The following is a 16,504-nucleotide window of genomic DNA, read 5'->3' as shown; positions in this document are numbered from 1 at the left end:
AAATAGTTTGCCACATACACTTTGTTGGATTGAATTACGTAATTTTAAAGTGACAAATATGTTTATCAACAAGAATCAACTTAAATTAAAATTTCTTATCTCTGTTGACTTATAATTTTTTATTAAAATTTCTTCCCATCTGTTCAAATCAAAATTAATTAATATATAATTAAATCAACTTTTTTTGTCCCCATCAAATTTCTTTAGTTTATATTGTCAATAAAAATTCATTGATTTTTGTCCCCTAAAATATTAGTAGTCAAACATCTCTAAAATAGAAGGGGATTATTTTATTCTTCCACTTCCCTACTTTATCATGATTATTAAAAAAAAGTGCTTATTTTGTTCTTCTCCTTCCACACATTTTCATGATTACAGAGGGAAAAGGTGTTTATTTTACTCTTTCCCTTCTTTATAACAATTATTTTTAAAAAAAAGGAATTTTATTCCTTCCACATATTATCATAATTATAAAGAAAAAAGGTGTTTATTTTACTCTTCCACTTCTCCACTTCTTTATAATTAGCAAAAGTGTGAATTTCCCTCTTCCAACTGTCACAATTTGAATTAACACTCTCAACTCTTCTAAATTGAAAACCATAGACATTAATTTTCCATACTTAAAAATTAAATCAATATAAACATTTTATATTCGTATGTTCAAATTCTTATTTTTATTTTTATTATTTTTAATTCAAATATTTGAATTTTTTTTTAAAAGTAATAAGAAATTGAATCATGGTGAATAGTCACTACTTAACCAACATACTAAATAATGAATCTATTTCACTTTATTATTTTGATAAAGACATATATATTTAAATTAGTAACAATCTTACTTAAAGAAAAATATCTCAAAAAATTAATAATATTATTAATTTTGAATTCAATGAAATTCTAATTTAAGGAATGCAAGTTAATCATCCTCCTTTTCCATTCCACCTAAAAAATTATACCATTAAGCCAATTCTAAGACTTTAAAATCTAAGCTATTACACTCAAATCTTAAAATTTTGCATATACACTCAATTCTAATCATCCACATCTTATCTCACCTAAAACTATTTTATAACATTATACTCAATTTCAAAATTTTATATACACTTGTCCTAAAATTTTAAGAAAACAAATTAATTAATTATTGTCCTTCACACATCTCACCTAAAACCATAAGATATTACACTCAACCTTAAAATACTAAATAAAACACTACACTCTATCTTAATATAACATTACACTCTATATAACATTGCGTTTTATTTGAATCTAACACTGCACTCTATCTTGTTACGCTTAACTAGTGCACTCATTATACCGTCACACTCTCTCTAAATGCTTAAGTTTATCATTAAATGTTAACTTGAACATTGAAAGTTCTCATCCTTCTCAAAACCCACCTAAAAATATATACCATTACATAACACGCCCAACATCACCTCGAATCTAACTTTTATAATTCTTGTATCTTTCCATCAATCAATTACATCAATATTTTAATATTGACCCTTGACCTGCCTATACCAAAAAGTCTAAAACATCAACGTCTGTAGGACAAAAATCCAAAGATCAAAAAAAATATAGACAATCAATCAAAATTACCATATATGTGAGTTATCCTGAAGTCCAATAGACTACACGGTCTGTGGACACTATTAAAAGACTTTCATTCATTGGATTGGTATGTAACCGGCCTCGTCCTCAAAAAATAAAATATATTTTAAAGACAACTGAAATTTACAGCCTTTTTCGTATTTCAACAACAATAAGCCCCATAACATTACGGCATTAGTTATATTTTAACAGCTAAAATACCAACCATTACAGCCTTTATTATATTTTAATAACTAAGATACCTACCTTTACGGCCTTAATTATATTTTAACAACTAAACGACCCTCTCTACGGCCTTAATTACAATTTCACTCCCTATAAAGCGGGAAACGCGGATTGGGTCGTCATGAGAAAGTGCAAATTCACAGGAAGAAGGAAATATATCAACAGATCATAAATGCCAAAAGGCAATTTCACAGGCAGCAAAAGTATATCAACAGATCATCCATGACTAAGTCGAAATTCATGAAAAGAAGAATTATATTTACAGTTGATCATAACAAGGAAAAAAAACCTTTTACAAGTTCCAGATATAGCTACATCAGATTTCACAATAAGAATCAAATTTACAAAATTCCCTTAAAATCCTCGCTATACCAGCACTTGAAATATTTCCAGTGATATTTCTATCGTCTTTCCCGTTAGGGTTTGCACAATTGCTAAATAAAAACAAAGGAAAAAGAAAGCAGAGAAGTTAAAAGCGACCTTCAATTCTTATTATTCGTTTTATTTGTCATCATTGTCTTAAATTCGTCAAAACTAATAAGTCCGTCGCCATTCTTGTCGACGCTGTGAATAATATTCTTCGATTCCTCCATCGTGCAGGGCTCCCCCATGCTTTTGAGAGTCTGGCACAGCTCAGCCGCTGAAATGGAGCCATTTCTGTCCAAATCGAAAACCTTGAAAGCATTTTTCAAATCCTTCACAGAAGCGCCTTTAATATTTAGATCTACAAACTCCTGCAGGCTAATAAAACCGTCACCGTCCGCATCAGCTTCCTTCATCATGGCCTGGACCTCTGCTTCGCCTACCTTGCTTCCCATGGACCTCAGGATGTCTGAAAGCTCGGATTTCGAGATCTTTCCATCTCCGTTCTTGTCAAATTTCTTGAAAACCTCTTGCAGTTCCTGAACGCTCTGTTCCACAAGCTCTTCGCCAGAGGATGCCGACGCAGATCCGTCATTTGACGGAGCTTCGTCTATTTTCTTCCGAGAAGATCTGTTGAACAGAGTTTTGCTTATTCCCTTCTTCATTTCGTGACCTCGGAGCAAAAATTTATCACAGAAAATAGCTAGAAAAGATCGATTCCGACGAGAAATTTCCCAGCAAATCGATTGAAATCTTTGTGCGCCACAGAAATTCAGGGATGTCGATTTAGTGCAAGGATTGCGTGTGACAAGATATACGCGTCTGAAAGCGATCTCGAGGAGCCCAAATGTCACTCAGTTAGGTGGATGAAATAATTTCTTCACGCGTTTTAGAGTACTCTCTTCTTACTTTATTTATAATCACTGCTCGCTTGCTTTTATTTCTAATCACCGCTTTGCTTACGGTAAGTAAGAAGACTCGCATGTCTGCATTTATTTTGTCTTCCGCTTTTAAGGCTTTTTCCAAATGTACGGTGCAGACTCATTCCATAGAGGTTGGATTCAATCTACACCGTTCCTGTATAGACCTTATTGGTGTTTTTTAAACAAATAAATATTATTATTAAAGTGCATAAACGTGGAGTTCAGTTTTTTAAATTTCCTCAAAGAATTGAAAAACTTATAAATGAATTATTTTTTATTATTATATTTAATTTAAATTGCGTTTAGGTTTTTTATTTTTAAATATAATATTTCATTTTTTAATTAATTGAACTTGTCAAAGAGTGCACGAAAGGACAGTATAGTTTTTTAATTTTCTATTGATAAAATTATCTATAATTTTTATTTTAGTTTTGATTTTGTGAATATAATAATAAATAAATATTATTTCTATAATTACATTTCAATGATAAAAATAAAGCAAAACCAAAATGCATGTAGTTTAGTTTTTTTTTGTTTTTCTTAAAAATTGATAAACATATCAATAAATTATTTTATTATATTTAATTTAAATCTAAATTTAGACTTTTAATTTTTACATTTCAATGATAAAAATAAAGCAAAACCAAAATGCATGTAGTTTAGTTTTTGTTTTTCTTAAAGAATTGATAAAGTTATCTATAAATTATTTCATTAAATTTAATTTAAATCTAAATTTAGACTTTTGATTTTTTTAGATATTAAAGTGCATCAAATTAGAGTTTTATTTTTTATTTTTTATTTTATTAAAATATTGACAATGCTGTGAATAATGCATATTTTTTATTTTCTTAAAGTATTGACAAGTAATGAATAAATTATTTTATTATTATATTTAATTTAAATTTGACTATAGATTTTTTTTTTAAAATAATAATTAGACTTGAAGATTAAAAAAAGAACAAAATCAAAGTACATGAAAATAGACTTTACCTTTTGTTATTTTTCTAAAGCATTGAAAAAGTTATACATCAATTATTTTTGTTATATTTAATTTAAATTTTTGATTAGATATTTATTTTATATATATAATAAATTAATAAATATTATTTTTACAATAATAGTTGAATATCAAAAATAGAGAAAATCAAAGTGTATAAAGAGAGTTTTATTTTTTAAAATTTTCTTAAAGTAGTATAAACAAATCATTTTCTAATATATTTAATTAAAATGAGAGTTCAGATTTTTTATTTTTAAAATACAATTAAAATTGTGAATAAATTATTATATTATTTTTTCATATTTTAAGAATTTTTTAAATAAGTAATCTTGTGATTGGAATTTTTATAAATATAATTTTTTGAGATTATTATCAAAATATATTATTGTTTATATTTTAAGATTTGTTTTTAGTTGTTAGTTTTGCGATAGAAAAAAAAATCTTATAATTTGAAAATATTTGAATAAAAATAAATATAAAGTTGTGTAATATAATATAATTTCAACCCTTTTAGTTGTATGACAAAATTTAGAATCATATTTATGTCAACCCTTTTAGTTGTATGACAAAATTTAGAATCATATTTATGTTTAATTATATTTTTGCTTATGATATTTGTGTTTTACAAATAAAATATCAAATTTAGTTAAGGAGACATATTGGACCACTTTGTCACTAAGTATAATAGTAAAACTTTCATGTTCATGTCATTTTCGATCTATGTTCCACTTCATTATGAGAAAAATACTTAATACATTTAGATATTGACAAATGCTTTAAATTTGTACAAACTCACGCTCATTCTCTTGTTGCGACTATTCTATTTACACACATACTACCATCCTTTGTATGCACCTTGTCTGCATCTTCCCTTCTTTATGTACACTCTTCATGTATTATGCAAATAAGCATCAAATTTAGTTGCGGGGTTATATTGTATCACTTTGTGACTGTGTAATTATGGTAAAATTGCCATGTCTATGTCATTTTCCATCTACTTTTCTCTCCATAATGACTTAAATGTTTGTGCCCGTAGTCTATGTACATTGTATAGGATATTGATTAATATGAGGTAGTTCCATGCTTGAGATTGGATGTAGGCAATTGTAAAATTCTGTTCTTGTTTTGATCTTTGTTTTTTGTTTTATTTATGTTGACTATTCCTACTATTTTATTTATTTATAAATATGTTAGAAATCTTTGACTTATTTATTGAATCAAATCACCATATCATCAAAGAGATAAATAAATACATTCAAAGGAGCATCAAACCACAAAGTTTATTACAAAATCAATAAGAAAGAAGCTAGTGGACTCTGATATTTTGAAAGTACCTGAAAAAATGTGCATGTGTATGTTAGAAAAATGTGGGAATAATGTGTGTGTGTGTGTGTGTGCATGTGCATGTGCGTGTGCGTGTGCGTGTTCGTGTGTGCGCGCACACGCGCGGTTGTGTGTGTGTGTGTGTGTGTGTGTGTGTGTGTGTGTGTGTGTGTGTGTGTGTGTGTGTGTGTGTGTGTGTGTGTGTGTGTGTGTGTGTGTGTGTGTGTGTGTGTGTGTGTGTGTGTGTGTGTGTGCGCGTGTGCGTGTGCGTGTGCGTGTGCGTGTGCGTGTGCGTGTGCGTGTGTCTGTAAGCTTAGATTTATTTATTGAATCAAATCCCCATACCATCAAGGAGATTGAGCGACCCATTCAAAAGTTCATTGAACCTCAAAAAAGATTTAGAATTTTAAAAAAAGTGTGTGTGTGTGTGTGTGTGTCAAAGCTTAGATTTATTTATTGAATCAAATCTCCATAGAGGTTGGAGTCAATCTACACCGTTCCTGTATAGACCTTATTGGTGTTTTTAAACAAATAAATATTATTATTAAAATGCATAAACGTGGAGTTCAATTTTTTAAATTTCCTCAAAGCATTGAAAAAGTTATGAATGAATTATTTTTCATTATTATATTTAATTTAAATTGCATTTAGGTTTTTTATTTTTAAATATAATATTTCATTTTTTAATTAATTGAACTCATCAAAGAATGCACGAAAGGACATTCTAGTTTTTTAATTTTCTATTGATAAAATTATCTATAATTTTTATTTTAGTTTTGATTTTGTGAATATAATAATAAATAAATATTATTTCTATAATTACATTTCAATGATAAAAATAAAGCAAAACCAAAATGCATGTAGTTTAGTTTTTTTGTTTTTCTTAAAAATTGATAAACTTATCAATAAACTATTTTATTATATTTAATTTAAATCTAAATTTAGTGGATCAAATTAGAGTTTAATTTTTACATTTCAATGATAAAAATAAAGCAAAACCAAAATGCATGTAGTTTAGTTTTTATTTTTCTTAAAGAATTGATAAAGTTATCTATAAATTATTTCATTAAATTTAATTTGTATCTAAATTTAGACTTTTGATTTTTTTAGATATTAAAGTGCATCAAATTAGAGTTTTATTTTTTATTTTTTATTTTATTAAAGTATTGACAAAGTTGTGAATAATGCATATTTTTTTATTTTCTTAGAGTATTGACAAGTAATGAATAAATTATTTTATTATTATATTTAATTTAAATTTGGCTGTAGATTTTTTTTTTAAATAATAATTAGACTTGAAGATTAAAAAAAGAACAAAATTAAAGTACATGAAAATAGACTTTAGTTTTTGTTATTTTTCTAAAGCATTGAAAAAGTTATACATCAATTATTTTTGTTATATTTAATTTAAATTTTAGTTTAGATATTTATTTTATATATATAATAAATTAATAAATATTATTTTTACAATAATAGTTGAATATTAAAAATAGAGAAAATCAAAGTGTATAAAGCAGAGTTTTATTTTTTAAAATTTTCTTAAAGTACTATAAACAAATCATTTTCTAATATATTTAATTAAAATAAGAGTTCAGATTTTTTATTTTTAAAATACAGTTAAAATTGTGAATAAATTATTATATTATTTTTTCATATTTTAAGATTTTTTGTGTCATTATTCTTGTAATTGGAATCTTTATATATTATTTTTTCATATTTTAAGAATTTTTTAAATAAGTAATCTTGTGATTGGAATTTTTATAAATATAAGTTTTCGAGATTATTATCAAAATATATTATTGTTTATATTTTAAGATTTTTTTTTAGTTGTTAGTTTTGCGATAGAAAACAAAATCTTATAATTTGAAAATATTTGAATAAAGATAAATATAAAGTTGTGTAATATAATATAATTTCAACCCTGTTAGTTGTATGACAAAATTTAGAATCATATTTATGTCAACCCTTTTAGTTGTATGACAAAATTTAGAATCATATTTATGTTTAATTATATTTTTGCTTATCAATATTTGTGTTTTACAAATAAAATATCAAATTTAGTTAAGGAGACATATTGGACCACTTTGTCACTAAGTATAATAGTAAAACTGTTCCACTTCATTATGAGAAAAAGACTTAATACATTTAGATATTGACAAATGCTTTAAATTTGTACAAAGTCAAGCTCATTCTCTTGTTGCGACTATTCTATTTACACACATACTGCCATCCTTTGTATGCACCTTGTCTGCATCTTCCCTTCTTTATGTACACTCTTCATGTATTATGCAAATAAGCATCAAATTTAGTTGCAGGGTTATATTGTATCACTTTGTGACTGTGTAATTATGGTAAAATTGCCATGTCTATGTCATTTTCCATCTACTTTTCTGTAATGTCCCTTTTCTGATTTTATATGATATTTCAAGCCTCTAATCAGATCTTTAAGATCAAACAACCAATCTTTCAAAGATCCACCAATTTCTCAATAAACCCCAAATCGGGTATGCCGAAAATAGTGCCAAAACTTCACAGCTTCACATATTATTAGTAAATCTGAAAGTAAAAATTCTTATAGAAATTTCAGTAGCATAACAGCCTAAAAAAAATAACATTACTAGATCTGTATAACATTTACACAACAACTCCCAAATGGAGGATAAAAATAATGCTCATCGGGCTCCCGAAAACAACATAGAATAGCCCGAAAACACCACAAAAACACTAATAATCTATCACAGAAGTATAATCATGACCAAATAAATATATTCAGCTCTATTTTAACATCTAAAAGTCTGACATACAACAGCAACCCAAACTGATATGAAATACTCAAGTGGAAACACCAAACTCTTACAAAAAACACACCCGAAAACCCACAAATCTACACTGTTCAGCACAAAGGCAAACTCTGCATGAGCATGCACATGGAATGGCTTCAAACTTCCATCCTTAGCCTTCCTAGAAACCTACAAACTCTCGTTCTTGGGTCTCCTTCTCCACAGGTTTGGCAGCCTCTAAAGAATAACAAAAAAATGAGCAAAAATCAAGTTCTGGAATGAGCCCAAAATGCCTCCAAACCCTTTAAAAGAGGGCATAACCCTAACTCACATCCAAGAGGGGTTAATAAAACATATTTTAATAATAATTTTCATTTATTAGTCCATTAGCTTCCAAAGATTATCCCCTTTTTCCGAAACTTCACCTTTTTGGACATGCCTGCCTTAGCAAAGATTATTATTTTTAATTATTTGAAAAGGGGACATGACAAGTCCTCCCCTTCCAAATATTGCTTGTCCTCAAGCAATGGCTAAACAATAGACCAATCAATCCTCCTGGATCCCAAATGTAGTCATGAACTATACTATTGCCAATTAACACAGGCTCCTGCAATATCCTCTCCAATATAACCAAGAGGAATCCATAATCAAACTGACAATTACTGCTCAACCAAACTCCAAAGTCACAACTTCCACAGTCATAAACCCACGAGACACAAACTCTTAGAACATCAAAACTCAAGTAAAGTGGACAAATCAAATTGCCAACATAGTAAATACCATCAACACATCCCACTGGCCTATACAGAATGTACAATCCAAGTCTGCAACAATAGTGAATGCTCCCGAATGAAACTGTACCAAGTATAGAGAATCCACACACTGTACAACTCTTGCAGTCAACACAACTCTGTAGATCACCGGCCACTGTCTCATAACCATAACTCCCATGCACCCTTGATGGTGAAAAGCCATCACAAGATAAACAGCAAGAAATGGAACCCAAACCAAGTTTTTCTGCCATCAACTCCTCAGCACAAGGATCAAATGCTAACTAATGTACATACCCTGCAATATAATGTTGATAAAAAAACCAACCTCAGTCAATAGCTCACCATGAACAAGTGATACAACCCACTGTGACTGATCACCAGCTAAGTCAGGAGATGTCATAGCCAAAGGAGTAGAATCAATAACAACACCCGCTGAAGCATCACTCCAAAACTCCTGCTCTAAGCCATGTATTATCAAGCTGTCAACTGCAAGACCTATCGCCATGTTGTGCCCATCACAACTCTCATCCTGAGGCATCAAACTATCCCATAGCTGATGATAAGCACTAGGAACCAAAGTACATCTCTGTATCATCATCTCATCAACATGGTCATCAAAGGTGAATTGATGAGCATACCTCACAATGTAATGTCAATAGAATGTGCCAATCTCAGTTAATGGCTCAGACTGCAATCCAGATGTAACTAACTACAATTGATCACTAACCAAGTTGGAACTGACTACTACCTTTGAAGACATCGCCAAGGGAGTAGTATTACTAGCAGGAACCATGCCAACTGTCGGCTCACCAACATCACACATGGTCTTTGATACATCATCTCTAGTCTTCATGCCATTAATACTAGAGGTCACCACCATGTCAGGCATACCACAACAATCTGTTGCAGCACCCAACTCAATTGAACCTAACTCTAGTGGGGACAAACCCGATATGCCAATGTTAGTATCAAGGATGGATACATCCCCATCTCCAATGCCTTTAACAATCTCGACCATGGACATCCTCGGATCACCAGACACCATAGCTTGTGACTGTATAGAATCTGGTAAAGATTGTAGTTGCTCTAACTCCAAGGTCACCTTAGCCAAATGAAACTATGACTCTTTGAAAGTCAACTGTGTACTCTCAAGAATCTCAAAAGTCACCTCAAGCTACTGAGTAAGCTCACTCACCTCATCTTCCTTGGCCAACAATGCATCGTATGTTGTACTGCCCCACTCCATAAGATAATCTCTATCGGCTACCAACTGCATATAATCTTGTCTCAAAATCTGGATAGCCTCCCATAAAGAGTGGAACTCTATCAAGGAAAGATAATTGCCTCCCTACTTATCACTAGTAGGAGAACCCCATCCATAAACTGCTAACAACTAACAAGCAGCATCAAAATGCTAGCAAGCAATAGCAATGTCTCGCTCACTAACTCTCAACTGATTAGACACATGATGGCACTGGCTAGACTGTCTCCTACAAACCTCCTCTGATGCACTGTCTAAAGGAGTATCCTCAAAGTTACTAGTCTCTAGAGTATTACCATCCATATCCTGTGAATCAACTCCAATGCTCATATCAATATATGGAGTATCAAAAATTGTAGCACTGATGTCTAACTCCTCTGTACCAAAAGAAACTACCAAGGAAACTAAGTCTTCAAAACTACCCACTGCATCCTCCTGGATGTCATCAATGCCAATATGATCCTGGGACTCATCTGTACACACTGCCAAATATGAAAGATCATCAACACATTCCATCAAGTATGGTCGACTGGATATATGAACAAAGCCCAACACCGATGTATAACAACTAATACCAGCATCGGACAAGCTGCTGGCATAAGAAAAGACAACACTGTGCAATCTGCTAATCAAATCCATGATAGCACCCAAACAAACACTACTACCAAAAAGTGTTAAAGATCTCCAGTCAACTGAATCCCAAACACCAATATAACAATCTCGAGTCCATATTTGTAAACTAGAATCAGCTGGTAACTCAAGAAAACTCCTCACCTGAGTAATATGACCAATACCAACTAACTCCACATACCTGTCATGATGAGATAATGAAGTCACAATATTGTCTTTGTCCACTTTCAGCCGGTTGGACAAATCATGTGAAGTACTACCAGCCTCAACCTCATGTATCGAAGCATCTAATTGTGCCTGGTACTCTTTCTCAGTAAAGTCATGAATGCTCAATGTCTGCTCATCTCTACCAGGTATCTCACCATCATGCAGAACAACATCCTCATAATCATCATCTGAACCCACTACGATGTAGTCACTACCTATTGTAACTATACCATCCTGAATACCTGTGACATCACCCTTTGACGACCTGTCTACAATTGTCTCAATTTGAGTATCAAGTTGACGATTACTATCAATCTGCGTAATATCCTTTCTCACTACCTCCTATGGCGGAGTAGAATTTGAGACCTCAGCCTGGCTATAAGCTAGTTTCTCAAACTCCTCATGCAAGTTCTTGGTAATTGTGTCATCTGCCCTGTGAGAAAATCTGCCAAATAGAAATCAGTCAACTTATCCACCTTAGTTGGGTCAGACAACATGTCATTCATTATACGGTGGTGCTCAACCAACTATTCAGACATGTCATGGCTTATTTTCCTAAGTTTATCTCGAATTTCTAAATAACCATCCTTTCTACTGTTTTGACTTTGGATATCAATTGTCCAAGATCGTGTCCTCTGAGACTCTGTACTATACCTGTCCATTTTGGATAAAGTAGAGTGTAACCCTCATAGGTTATAACTTCTTCAAACACCAAGAACTAACATGTAATTGATTAGAAGTAGCATGCAACCATAGATTTTGACATGCAGCTGATTAGAAGCAACATGCAACCACCAAATTCACCAAGAACTAACATGCAAATGATTAGAAGTAGCATGAAACCATAGATTTTTACATGCAACTAATTAGAAGCAACATGCAACCACCAAATTCACCAAGAACTAACATGCAAATGATTAGAAGTAGCATGCAACCATAAATTTTGACATGCAAGATTTGGGTAGTTATCAAAACTGACATGCAAACTTCTACAAACCCTCAAGCTGGAAAGATCATAGCTCTGATACCACTGTAATGTCTCTATTCTGATTTTATATGATATTTCAAGCCTCTAATCAAATCTTTAAGATCAAAGAACCAATCTTTCAAAGATCCACCAATTTCTCAATAAACCCCAAATCGGGTATGCCGAAAATAGTGCCAAAAACTTCACAGCTTCACATATTATTAGTAAATTTGAAAGTGGAAATTCTTATAGAAATTTCAGCAGCATAAAAGCCTACAAAATGACATTTGCAGATCTGTATAACATTTACACAATAGCTCCCAAATGGAGGATAAAAACAATGCTCATCGGGCTCCTGAAAACAACATAGAATAGCCCGGAAACACCACAAAAACACTAATAATCTATCATAAAATTATAATCATGACCAAATAAATATATTCAGCTCTATTTTAAAATCTAAAAGTCTGACATACAGCAGCAACCCAAACTGATATGAAATACTCAACTGGAACCACCAAACTCTTACAAAAAACACACCCGAAAACTCACAAATCTGCATTGTTCAGCACAAAAGCAAACTCTGGATGAGCATGCACATGGAATGGCTTCAAACTCCCATCCTTAGCCTTCCTAAAAACCTGCAAACTCCTATTCTTGGGTCTCCTTCTCCACAGGTTTGGCAGCCTCTGAAGAATAACAAAGAAATGAGGAAAAATCAAGTTCTGGAATGAGCCCAAAATGCCTCCAAACCCCTTAAAAGAGGGCATAACCCTAACTCACGTCCAAGAGGGGTTAATAAAATATATTTTAATAATGATTTTTATTTATTAGTCCATTAGCTTCCAAAGATTATCCCCTTTTTCCGAAACTTCACCTTTTTGGGCCTGCCTGCCTTAGCAAAGATTATTATTTTTAATTATTTGAAAAGGGGACATGACATTTTCTCTCCATAATGACTTAAATGTTTGTGCCCGCAGTCTATGTACATTGTATAGGATATTGATTAATATGAGGTAGTTCCATGCTTGAGATTGGATGTAGGCAATTGTAAATTTGTGTTCTTGTTTTGATCTTTTTTATTTGTTTTATTTATGTTGACTATTCCTACTATTTTATTTAGTTATAAATATGGTAGAAATCTTTGACTTATTTATTGAATCAAATCACCATACCATCAAGGAGATTGAGCGACCCATTCAAGGGTTCATTGAACCTCAAATAAGATTTAGAATTTTAAAAAATGTGTGTGTGTGTGTGTGTGTGTGTGTGTGTGTGTGTGTGTGTGTGTGTGTGTGTGTGTGTGTGTGTGTGTGTGTGTGTGTGTGTGTGTGTGTGTGTGTGAAAGCTTAGATTTATTTATTGAATCAAATCCCCATACCATCAAGGAGATTGAGCGACCCATTCAAGGATTCATTGAACCTCAAATAAGATTTAGAATTTTAAAAAAAGTGTGTGTTTGTTTGTTTTGTGTGTGTGTGTGTGTGCGCGCGTGTGCGCGCACGCATGCACATGTGTGTGTGTGTGTGTCTATGTGCGTGCATGCACGAAAGCTTAGATTTATTTATTGAATCAAATCCCCATACCATCAAGGAGATTGAGCAACCCATTCAAGGGTTCATTGAACCTCAAATATGATTTTAGAATAAAAAAGAAAGTGTGTGTTTGTGTTAGAAAGCTTAGATTTATTTATTGAATCAAATCCCCATACCATCAAGGAGATCGAGTGACCCATTCAAGGGTTCATTGAACCTCAAATATGATTTTAGAATAAAAAAGAAAGGAAGTCTATAGACATATATATGCCTCCATCCAACCAACAATCTCATTACAGAGAGAATATCATCAAGGAGGTGTTAGAATGACTTAGAATAACTGAGAGAGGGTGGGTGGGGGGTGAATCAATTATCCTTAGGTCCAAATGTACCAATTCACCTTCTAATCACTTCAAATACTTTAGATCTAAACATAACAAGGTAGTTCCATGCTTGAGATTGGATGTAGGCAATACATAACATATGCATCCAAATAATATACAACATAAATGACATTGTGTATGTGTTAAATAACATCAAAATACATATATAACATCTAATAAATTAACATGTGGTAAAATAGTGTCCATCACATGTTAATAACTCAAAGAGGAAATATTTTAATTTTTTGCAAAGTCAAGCTCATCCTCTTGTTGCTACTATTCTATTTATACACATACTCACATCCTTTATATGCACCTTGTCCACATCTACCCTTCATTAAGTATCGAGTTTAGTTAAGGGGTTCCATTGGACCACTTTGTGAATATGTGTGATGGAAAAATTTCCATGCTATGTGAGATAATGACTTAAATGTTTATGCACAAAGTCTACGCACATCGTATAGGATATTGATTAATACAAGGTAGTTCCATGCTTGAAAGGGGACGTGTGCAATTTTTGAACTACTATAGAATTGTGTTCTTGTTTTGATCTTTATCTTCTATTTAATTTATGTTTCTATTCTCACTATTTTATTTATTTTACATTTATTTATAAATGTGTTAGAAATATTTGACATATTTATTGAATCAAATCACCTTACCATCAAAGAGATCAATAAATCCATTTATAGATGTTATTTATGTATATTGATGTTATTTAACACATAGACTTTATATTATTTATGTATTTTAAATTTGTGTAAAGTCAAGCTCATCCTCTTGTTGTTGCTATTCTATTTACACCTTGTTCGTATATTTCCCTATTCATGTGCACTCCTCATTGTTAATGTTTGATAACTTTAGTCGGATAGACCTATATATAATTATAAATGAGATATAATTTATGTGTGTGTGTGTGTGTGTGTGTGTGTGTGTGTGTGTGTGTGTGTGTGTGTGTGTGTGTGTGTGTGTGTGTGTGTGTGTGTGTGTGTGTGTGTGTGTGTGTGTGTGTGTGTGTGTTCTATATATTAAGATGTAAGGTCATTGTTAAATGAGAAACACACACACACACACACATGAGGATGCCGCATTTGGAACACACATATCTAATAAGGCAGTGCTTAAAACATTTGCAGCAGATCCAAAAAATTCAACATGGTATTAGAGCCAAACTACAAATGTAATCCAACGATCAAATGCATAATAGAAAGATTTTGTGTATGTAATAAAGGATATGAAGAAACATTGAACTTTCCTATGTAAATCTTCAAAAGATTCAATATCCCTATGAATGAGAATGAGACTGTGAAAAATCACTGAAAAGGGTTTGAAAATATATAGCTACAATACATAATTTGGCTAGAGGTCACATCAATTATAGCGACAATATGTAATCTGCATTTACCGTCTAATCATTAATATAAAAGATCTAAAAAAAATGTAAGCAAGTAGAAATTGTGATGTAAATCTGCATCCAACCACAACAATTTATAAAAATCAAATGATAAGAAATGTTTGATGTATTGTTGGAAACTTTTTTTATTTAAACTAGTGATGATGTGGATATAATTTATTTTGGATGCCCTTTTGAAATAAAGACATTAGATTTTTAATCATTTCACAATCAATGAGATTGATGATGTCATCTCTAGATTGGATTGGATTTGATTGCTCGATATTTTGAGCAACCATTTAAAAAATTTCTTAGATGACATTATGAGGGCCTAAGTTTTAGATTGAGTATAAATACAAATTTGGAAACTTATCACATCAAATCTGACATTAATAGTTAACATATAATCAGTTAATTTTAGTATGTAGAATTCTACAAAATAGAATAGAAGAGTCAAGAAATTTGTGTAGTAAGTTTGAGAGTCTACAAGGATAATTATTTGCTTGTAATCAGTTAATTTTAGTATGCAGAATTCTACAAAATAGAATAGAAGAGTCAAGAAATTTGTGTAGTAAGTTTGAGAGTCTACAAGGATAATTATTTGCTTGACAATGTTTGTCTTTTACTCGACTGATAACATAAAAGATGTGGGGTCTCATCTAAAGCAATAAGACTGCTTTTGGATTTAACATTTCTATTTTAGAAGACAATCCTAATGCATATGTAGGCATACACAATGCATAATGCTTAAGAGAGAAGGTCTACAGAATTTCGATGATTTTTAAATGTTTGGTTACTTTTTTTCCTTGAATGCTTTGAAAATATTTTGTGAGTAGTTGATGCAAGAACATCCTAGGTGTACGAGAAATATTGCATCACCCAAAGATATTTCCTTTTTATTTCTTGAATAAGGGTTGTCCTAGTGCAGAGTTGTTGTTTTTGAAGGCTTGATTCTTAGTAAGCTAGTCATACGAGCTCAAAGTGTCTTAATTTCAAAGGTCAATTTTTGTCTTGGATATATCATTTCACCAATTGAGGCTTAGTACGTTATCATGATTATTTCTAAAGTTATTACAGAGTTTTGGTGTACAATTTTGGTATGAAAACTTTAGGCTGAGTGTTGAAGGCCTTAG

At 31.4% G+C, this 16,504-nt stretch overlaps 1 pseudogene across 1 annotated transcript; it reads right to left on the bottom strand.

Moving 5' to 3' along the window:
* Positions 1 to 2,073: 2,073 nt before the first annotated feature.
* LOC149541359 (polcalcin Jun o 2 pseudogene) lies at positions 2,074 to 3,093 on the bottom strand (annotated as a pseudogene). The gene has a single exon (XR_016355326.1). The product of XR_016355326.1 is annotated as a polcalcin Jun o 2 pseudogene (transcript).
* Between the last annotated feature and the right edge of the window lie 13,411 nt (positions 3,094 to 16,504).

This window comes from Cupressus sempervirens, chromosome 8 (assembly GCF_028749045.1).
Source record: "Cupressus sempervirens isolate cs-2001-9-10 chromosome 8, ASM2874904v1, whole genome shotgun sequence".
Lineage (NCBI taxonomy): Eukaryota > Viridiplantae > Streptophyta > Pinopsida > Cupressales > Cupressaceae > Cupressus > Cupressus sempervirens.
This window is presented reverse-complemented; position numbering and strand designations above follow the sequence as displayed.